At 30.0% G+C, this 10,377-nt stretch overlaps 1 non-coding gene across 1 annotated transcript; it reads right to left on the bottom strand.

Moving 5' to 3' along the window:
* Positions 1–8,308: 8,308 nt before the first annotated feature.
* On the bottom strand, positions 8,309–8,393 carry TRNAM-CAU. Its single transcript is given in 2 exon segments — positions 8,309–8,344; positions 8,356–8,393. It is a non-coding gene; the product is annotated as a tRNA-Met (tRNA).
* Positions 8,394–10,377: the final 1,984 nt, after the last annotated feature.

Genomic DNA, 10,377 nt, shown 5'->3' with positions numbered 1-10,377 from the left:
TCCAACGAAGATACATAACTAATTAAATTTTTTGTAATTACTTTGTAAAGACGAAGGCTGATGTAAATATGATAAGTAGTGTATGTTTATGTTATTTTTCCAAAAAATAATAGTTCAAAAGACAACAATAACAAATAACATAGGGATAATATCCACGAAAATATCTGAACTTTGACCAGATTTTCAGTTAAGCATATTAAACTTTGCGGGGGTCCTATTACCCCCTAGACTTTTTTAAAATGGAGTTATTACCCCCCCCCCCCCCCCAAATGCTATATCCAGTTTTGGAGTAGAAAGTGTAATACACGCACCAATCTGATATTGACACGTGTATTTTTTTTAAAATTAATTTTTATTTAATTTCTTCTCTATTTTTATTCTTTTTCCACCAAAAATCTTGATTCTTAATGTTTGAAATTTGGTTGCCCCATTCTCCATTTTGCTCTATTTTCTTCTTCAGCAGCTAGTCAGTAACCATTTCCCATTTTGCTCCACATTTTTGTAAGTCAATTTGAGTTTGGCATTTCATCAAACGTTTGGTGGGCAGTTCTCCTCCGCATTGATTTTCTTCTTCATTTTCAATGGCAATGGCTCTTTCAGGTTCCATAGTGAATTACCATGAGAAGAAAATGGAAAATTGAAAAATGAGGTTGTGTTGAAGATGACCCATTCAAAATTTTTTCTTAAAAACGATTGCAACCTAGATTAAATTAACAAAAAATAAACCACACTCACAAGCCATTTCACTCTAAAATCACAACACAATACCCAAAACTCAAAACCATTACACATTTTTTATTCTTATTCGACACCATAATCAATTTTAATCTCCATTCTTAATGTCCTCCACTTTATCATAGTTCGTCAAAAATTGCACTCACCATCACCTTAATTTTTTTTAATTTATGAGAATTGTGGTTGGAATTGTTGAGAAAAAGAAAAAAATCTTGCCTTCAACAATGAATTATTCGACACCATAATCAATTTTAATCTCCATTCTTAATGTTCTCCACTTTATCATAGCTAATCAAAAATTGCACTGACCATTGCCTTAATTTTTTTAATTTCGAAAAATTATGGCTGGAATTGTTGAGAAAACGAAAAAAATCTTACCTTTAACAATGGAGATGAAATCTTCAACAATGGAGATGAAAATGGGAGAAGAGTAGAAGAAAGGAGGTAAGGAATTTAATGAAAAAATAGAAAATAAATTGAGGGGATTTCTGACCAAAAAATAAAGTTTATAACAATTTTTTATCACTATCATGCGTCCAAAGTCGGTGATTACATGCACATGTAAAAATTGGCATATATATGCCATTAAAATACAAAAAAAAAAAGTCTAGAGGGGTAATAGGACCCCCGCAAAGTTCAGTATGCTCAACTGAAAATCCGGTCAAAGTTCAGGTATTTTCGTGGGTATTATCCCAAAACATATAGTATGATAATCTAAACAAAGGAAATAATAGATCATACTAAATACACTTAGGGGTCGTTTGGTAGAGTGTATAAGAATAATACAAAATATGATGTATTAATAATACTTGTATTAGTAATGCTTGTATTAGCTATGCTTGCATTAGTTATACTTGTATTTTTTTATGCAGTGTTTGATTTGATATATTAAAATAACATGAATTAAATAATTTCTAAAAAAAAAAAAAAATTTACAAAAATATCCTCCCTATCTATATTGGAAAGGATGCGAAATTTTTTTTGAGGGATAATAGTGTCTTTAGTCATGTTAATGCATGATTTAGATCTATTGCATTGCTAATACCATAGATTTTGAGGTATTAATAATACATAATAAAGTATATAACTAATGCAAGTATTAGTTATACATAGGGTGAAAAAGTATACCAAACAAGATATTAGCAATATACATTAAACTAATGCATGCATTAATTTTCCAATACACTCTACCAAACAAACCCTTGTGGTGATTCTAGCACTGTAAGGGGTCGTTTGGTAGAGTGTATAAGAATAATGCAAAATATGGTGTATTAGTAATGCTTGTGTTAGTTATACTTGCATTAGTTATGCTTGTATTTTTCTTATGCAGTGTTTGGTTCGATTTATTAAAAAACATGAATTACATAAAAAATAAAATAAAAATTTACATAATACCCTCAATATATATGGTGGAAAGGATGCAGAAAATCTTTTGACGGGTACCAGGGTCTTTAAGTATGTTAATGCATGCATTAGATCTATTGTATTAATAATGTCATGAATTTTGAGGTATTAGTAATACACACTTCAATACACAATAGAGTACATTAGTTATACATAGGGTAAAAAGGTATACCAAACAAGGTACTACTAATATATATTAAACTAATGCATGCACTAACATTCCAATACACTCTACCAAACGACCTCTAAGTTCTTAACAATTTCTATAGACACATAATTTTTTAACAAAATTAGAAGAAAAACATTTTAAAAAAAAAGGTTGGAAAAAACTAAAAACATTTAACCATCTCAACCGTCTTAAGTATATCAATCGAACACTTCAACTTATAAAATGATCATTTATACACACCTTTAAATGGAAAAATAACATAACATACACCTTAACTTATTATATTTACACAAATTCTTACCTTTACAAAGTAATTACGAAAATACTAACTAATTATGTATCTTCATTTGATATATCGGGAGCTAATTATATATCTTACCAGATCTAAAATAAAAAATGTATATCGGGAGCTAATTACGTATCTTTACAAAGAAAAAAGTGTATCTTCGTCGGATGTATTACATATCTCGACAGATTCAAAATTGTAAAAAATGTATCGAAAGCTAATTACGTATCTTGTATCTTTGTTGGATGTATCGGAAGCTAATTATGTGTCTCGACAGACCCAAAATCGGAATTTTCAGTAATTGCGCAAAACATCTAAATTTTCAGTAATTAAGCTTCAAATATCAGAATTTATGTTGGTTGCCCTTAAAATTTATGTGTCGCATCAATACCGGATGTCTATAGGAACAGTAAGGACGAGTCGGAGCATTGAGTTGCCAATTGAGACCAAATTAAGACGTCTAGATATACACTCTCAAAATTAAATTGCTTATTTATCGATAGAAGTTAAATTTAAATATCTATTTATGTATCATACATGTGAATGTGAAGTGAAATATGCAACAAACAAAGTGCTTTTACAACTAATAGTCATAGAGTATGAAATATATATGTAAAAATAATGGATGTCATAATCACAGGGTAAGACTTTTAGGTAGTTAAAAAAATTAGGGACAAGATGAATCTTGAAAAAACATGAAATTGACCCCATTTAAGATTTGATTTAACATGAAAAATCCTAACTTTTAAGTCCCACCAAAAAAAAAACATCATGCTGATGTGTCAATATCTAAGTCGGGGCAGAGCTACAGTGTTAGATACAGACTTGAACAGACTTGAACGGATTTACTAAGTTTTTAGTAAATCCTATTTTTGTACCCTTCTAACAAACTTTAATAGTCTCGAACTATGATCAAATTTGTTACGACACGCTCCAACTTCACAGGGGTTCTATTACCTCATTGAACTCAATTTTAGCATATTTTTGTCATTCTTTTGTGCTGACGTGACACTTTTTGTCAACTTTTTTAGCTGACGTAGAATATTTGATGTGGACCCCATTTTATATAATAAAGGTGTCACGTCAGCATAAAAGGGTATTAAAATTGAGTTCGGGGGTGAGGATGGGAGGTAATAGGTACCCTATAAAGTTGAAGTGTGTCGTAGCAACTTTGGTCATAGTTCGAGGAGATACTGGATCTTATTTCAATTTCATATAATAAAAATAACTTGCATGTAGTGGCAGAGCTACCTTTTTGGGGAAAATCGCGTTGTGCAAATAGGGGGAAAAATCAATACAGATTTTACAAATTTATTTTTCGTCTTCAATTTAAAACCATCCATTGGAGATAGATAAAACCGACCTCATGTGGATGGATTTTAATTATCGAACTAAGATGTTTGATCTAAACTTTTCGGTCTTTTTTTTTTTTTTTGGGGATGAGGTCGATTTTTCTATTAAAATCTCCTTATTAAAATTTCTGTCTCCGCGTACACTCATTTATTTTTTGTCTTGGGACCTTGTTGATTATTAGATACATGAATTATGGAATAAAACTGAACTTCTATTGTAACTATTAGTGTTACAAATTTCAGCAAATCATGCATAAATTAAAGCCAACTTGTAGATGATGAACATGAAAATTAATTAATTAATGCAAGTTCTTCCAATTATTGTCCAAGTAATAATTTTATTATATTGTTCGAACTCTTTGAAAATATTTTCTCAATCATATTAAATCCTTTAAAAAATATTTTATTTTTATAAATCTGACATGAATCCATCAACATTTGTGAAAAGCTCGACCAACATAGTCTAATACTCCTATATGTTGTGTTGACTTTTAGTCATTATAAACAATGTAATTTTATGAGTACGAGTTCAATAAATATTAAATTTTGATCGTGAGTGATATGTAGGAACTTTGAAGGTTAATTAAGTCAATCAAATTTAATATAATATTTTGGATCTGTCTCTGCTAGTTACTTAATTAGACTTATTTAAGGATGAATTTTTATATAGAAGATTCATATGTCCGATCTCAACAACAACTAACACTACTAAAAAGTAACTATTTTCCCTTGTTCAATGGCTATTATCCCCACAAATATTTTGATTGAATCAATGTGAAAAGAAAAAATAATAACGTAAAAATTAAGATGCTTCCCAATGTTTCAGTGATCAGAATATGTTTTTTCATCATGTATTTTTTTCAGTTAGCTGATTCGGTGAAAAATGAGCGGAACAATCATGTTTCATTGCACGAACATCTCATTGAATGCGGTAGAAAAAAAACTTTTTTTTTTAGTAGTGGAACTTGTAACGGCTCCTTTGGTACGAGGGATAAGGGATATATAACTAATTCCTATGTTAATTTTGCAATAAGTTTATTCGATGTTTGGTTAATACAAAAGCACCGAATAACTTATTCAGGAACGATTATAGTGTTACTGATATTAAAGATAAAATAACAAGAGATAAAGCATACAATACCCCTTCGAACTATGACCAAAGTTGCTACGACACACTCCAACTTCACGAGGGTCCTATTACCCCTGAACTAAATTTTAGCATATTTTTGTCACCCTTTTATGTTGACGTGACACCTTTTTAAAACATAAAATGGAGCCCACATCAAAGGTATCATATCAGCCAAAAAAGTTGATAAAAGGTATCACGTCAACATAAAAGAGTGACAAAAATATGCTAAAATTGAGTTCGAATGGTAATAAAATCTCCGTAAAATTGAAGTATGCCGTAGCAAATTTAGTCATAGTTCAAGAGCGTACTCGATGCTTTACTCAAATAACAATTCAAAATAACTAATATCAAAACATATTATCACAGAATAACTTATTCTCCAAACAAACGAGCCTCAATAATTATCCTAAGAACTTACAAATTCATAGCCATTTAAGAAAATCTAGCAAGAAGATTGTTAGTGGATGTTACTATTAAAAATGGAATCTTGAAAAAAGCAATTGAAAGTGCAACATGCATTGCCTATAAAGCTCATATGATCATATGTTCAATCATCCCATCATTTATATATACTATTACTCCCAACATGCCAAACAATCTGAGAAGGAAAAAATAATTTTAAAAATAATATCATGGTGGCTATGTCCGAATTCAATTGATCATTTGCTATTCAATTGAGTGTAACATGTTGGAAATAATATTATTTTCGCCATGAATAATTACTGGGTGGGAAAATCTATGTAAAAGTTATTGAATTCTGATAAATCGTATCAAATTAATAATTTGAGTCAAATCAAGTTTTACAGTACTATATATTTACTAATTGTAAGTAACCCCCACTCCCCTCCCCCCCTTCCCATGATACTTATTACATTTCGCTTCTCTCAAGTTATTTTATTAATTTTTAAAGTTAAATTAAATTAAATTAATTTAATATTATAAAATTAAATTTAAATATATTTGAAAATTATACGAAAAAGTAGTATATATAAGTTATTTATAATTAAAAAAATATGTTTTAAAATATTAATTATCGAAAATATATATAATTTAACTTGTATATATAAGTTAAACATGACAAATATTTTAATGATATATAAATCCAATGAATACAAGTGCTCCTTCAGTTGGGACCAAGTTATTTCAAAATTAGTTATCCGAGAATCGTTATTTCATTTTCAATGTAGTTAAAAATAACACGACAGTTTCGAAATCAGTTATCACGTAATTTTATTTCAGTCAAACATGAAATAAACTCATTCCAAAATTATTTTTTAAATTAATTATCTCTTATTTCTCGTACCAAACTCATGACTAATGATGAGTTTGTGTCACAACAAAAAAGTGCTCCATTAATGGGTTCCAACAAAAAGAAAAACTTGCATGAATTATTGTGCTTAGCTTCCATTTGTTTCTTGTCATGGGACCCTTTAGTGATAACTAGGCATAAGTTATTTTTTTAACAATTCAAGCAAGTATTTTTTTCCGTTTCATTTTATATGATAGTGTTTGATTATGTATTATCGGAGTTTATGAAAAGGAAAGAAAGACTTCTTCAGTATAGTAGCGGCGAAGGCAGGATTTTCATTAAAAAAAATTAAAATATAAAAAACTAAACACATAAAGAGGTTAAGAAAATTCAACGTCTGCAAAACAAAGACAATAACACACTCAATATATTCCCACAAATGGGGTCTAAAAAATACACAGACCGTACCTTACCTTTGCAAGATAGAAAAGTTATTTATGATATACCCTAAGTTCAAGAAAAATCATTTTCAAAAAACGTTTTAAAGAATAGCAAGTTTAAAACGTCAAGATGAAAATATAAAGAAGTAAATACATGAAAAGGTTAACGAGATTCAGTGTCTACAGTAACCGGCAACAACGTACTCGATATATATTTCCACAAGTGGGGAATTTGGAGAATATACAATCCTTACCCTACCTTCGCAGGTGGAGTGGTTGTTTCCGATAGTCCATCGATTTAAGAAAATCATTTCCAAAAAAAGTTTTAAAGAAAATTAAGCAAGTTTAAAACGTTAAGATGAACATATAAAGAAGCAAACACATGAAAAAGTTAAGGAGATTAGAGTCTACAACAACCGACAACAACATGTTCAATATATTTTCACAAGTGGAGTCTGGAGAATACACAGACCTTACTCTACCTTCGCAGGTAGAGAGGTTGTTTCCGATAGTCATCCCTCCATTCGATAAAATCATTTCCAGAAAAGGCTTGAATAAAAAACAAGATTAAAACGTTAAGATGAAAATATTGAAGAAAGGTATGTATCGACAGCACAACTATTAAAGATAACCGAAGTAAAAGAAACAATACGTTGTACAATAAATAAAATGGAACAAACAACCGACAACAATATACTCAATATATTCTCACGAGAGTTGTTTTCGATAGACCCTCGATTCAAGGAAATCATTTTCAGAAAAAAGGTTTGAAAGAAAAGAGAGATTAAAAGAATAAGATGAACATGTTGAAGAAAGAGATGAATCGATAGTACAAATATTAAAGATAACCAAAGTAAAAGAAATAATACGTTGTACGATCGATAAAAGGGAACAGACAACCGACAACAATCTACTCAATATATCCCCACAAATGGGGTCTGGAGAATACACAGGCCTTATCTGCTACTCTACCTTCGCAGGTAAAGAGGATATTTTTGATAGATCCTCGGTTCAAGAAAATCATTTTCAGAAAAAGATTTGAAAGAAAAGAAAGATTAAAACGTTGAGATGAAAATATTGAAGAAAGATATGTATCGACAGTACAAATATTAACGATAACCGAAGTAAAAGAAACGATACAGTGTACGATCGATAAAATAGAAAAGATTTCCTATAGTCCCTCGATTAAAGAAAATCAGTCCCGAAAAAGTTTTGACAGAAAAGTAAGATTAAAACGATAAGATGAAAATATTGAAGAAAGGTATGTATCGACAGTATAAATATTAAAGATAACCGAAGTAAAAGAAACAATATGTTGTACGATCGATAAAATCAAAAAGGACATAGTCCCTCGATCGATAAAATCAAAAAGGACATCGTCCCTCGATCAATTCAAGAAAATCATTTCCGAAAAAAGTTTGAAAGAAAAGCAAGTTTTCGTTAAAATGAAAATATTGAAGAAAGGTGTGTATCAACGGTACAAATATTAAAGATAACTGAAGTAAAAGAAATAATGGATTGTACGATAAAATTGAAAAAAGAATTGGGGTGAGAGAGGCTCGAACTCTCGACCTCAGGATTACTCTTAAGCTATGAGACCTACGCGCTAGCCAACTGCGCCACCACCCCACTGTTGTTCATCAATTAAGAACATTTGACTTTATAAGATTTTGTGAGAGCTACACTTTGGGTTAATAAATACTAATTATATTTATGTTTTGCTTGGGTTAATATATTTTGTGGTTAGTCATATTATGGAGTTAATTAACATTTATGAACAAAGTACTTGTTTTGTGGTTGTGTTAAGGAAATGTTGATATTTAGACACTTAATATTTCTCAAGAATTTGCATTGAAAAGGCTTATTTCTTTTGTAATAAAATAAGAAAGATGAATATGTAGTTTACTGTAGATCCTGGTGGTCCGACCCTTTTTTAGATTTTGTGCATAGTGGTAGCTTCGTATTTTACTGTAGATCTTAATGGTCCGATCCTTCTTTGAATTCTGTGCATAAGGGGAGCTTTGTAGTTTACTGTAGATCCTTACGGTCCGACCCTTCTTCAGATTTTGTGCATAGGGGGAGCTTTGTAGTTTGCTTTGTAGTTTACTGTAGATCCTTACGGTCCGACCCTTCTTTAGATTTTGTGCATAGGGGGAGCTTTGTTGTTTACTGCAAATCCTTGCGGTTCGATTCTTCTTCGAATTTTGCGCATAGCGGGAGTTTTAGTGCCTTAAATTTTAGTGACGAGCTAGGTGTGTTATAGGGATTGTGTAATGCCATGGGATAAACTATGTATTATCTCCCTTAACTATGATTTTCAAATACATGTATTATACCAAGTAAAATACATGGTACATATTTTAAATATGTACCATGTATCTATATCTATATCTATAATCTATATCTATAATATATTAAAAGTGTGAAGACCTTTGAAAAGTGATTTGAACTTTTTGCCCTTCATTAGATGTTCATGCTTTAGACAAAATCATCTTTTTACATTTTTTTCTCAAATTATTTTTTAATTATATTTATGATATTGAATCCTAAAATATATGAGATTTGGACTTTAACAAATATAGTAAGATTTTTTCTAAAATTAGGAGTTTTAAAATATAAGGTAAGTAGTAGTACATTGAATCTGAAAAAAAAAAAAACACGTTTTACCCTACTTTACAAACTTTATGGGAAACAAAGAGTTAATTTTGGTAAAAAATAATATTTTGTTGTGTACATGAAAAAAAATTTCTAAAATTGTCAGAGCAAAATAAGAAAAACGTTTAATATGCAATCCCACCGGTAAAATGTCTTTGAACTATGAGTCAAAAGTTCTAATTTAGGACTTTGAAACCATGTATAAATATATTTATTATAATTTTCTTATTTGAACTACGTAGAATGTCAGGTATTTTTATAAATAAATATTTAAATATTAAATAAATAAATATTTCCTTTTTAATATTAAATACACGTGCAACGCACGTATTCTAAACTAGTTTACTAAATTGTTACAAACATTGGGTACGAGTAAGATTTTATCGACATAATGTATAGCATATGACCTACGGTCAGAGGCAAATGTAAAGTAAAGTACTAGGATAGGGTTCATTCGAATGTAGTATTTTCATAGAGAAACATAATTTATGTGTAAAATTTCATCATAAATGCAATAGATAGCAGATATGAACTCTTTAACTTTAAAAATACAATGGACTCAATATTAGAGCTTAAATTCTAAATCTATATATGTCTACCCAGGAGCGGAGCCAGCCCTTTGATAGGGGGTAACCTCCTTCGATGAAAAAAATATATCAGTTATACATGATTAAAATTAATTTTTATGTTTTTATAATAGGTGTTAAACCCTCTTCAACTAGGTTTTCTTTAAATATTGAACCCTTTTAATTTAAATTCTGGCTTTGTCTCTGTGTCTACCTATGCCTACTTATGTTGAATAATACCTAAAATGACTAACACCAAGTAGAGAAAAGTTATACATCTTTCCTATAACAAGAAAGGCCTACATATCGGTGCGGTGTATGAGACTGTTTTTTTCTTAACCAGAGGTTTCGGATTCGAGCTCTGAGTATGAAAAAATCCTTGGTAGGAAGTG

Source organism: Capsicum annuum, chromosome 9, assembly GCF_002878395.1.
Source record: "Capsicum annuum cultivar UCD-10X-F1 chromosome 9, UCD10Xv1.1, whole genome shotgun sequence".
In the NCBI taxonomy this organism is placed as follows: domain Eukaryota; kingdom Viridiplantae; phylum Streptophyta; class Magnoliopsida; order Solanales; family Solanaceae; genus Capsicum; species Capsicum annuum.
This window is presented reverse-complemented; position numbering and strand designations above follow the sequence as displayed.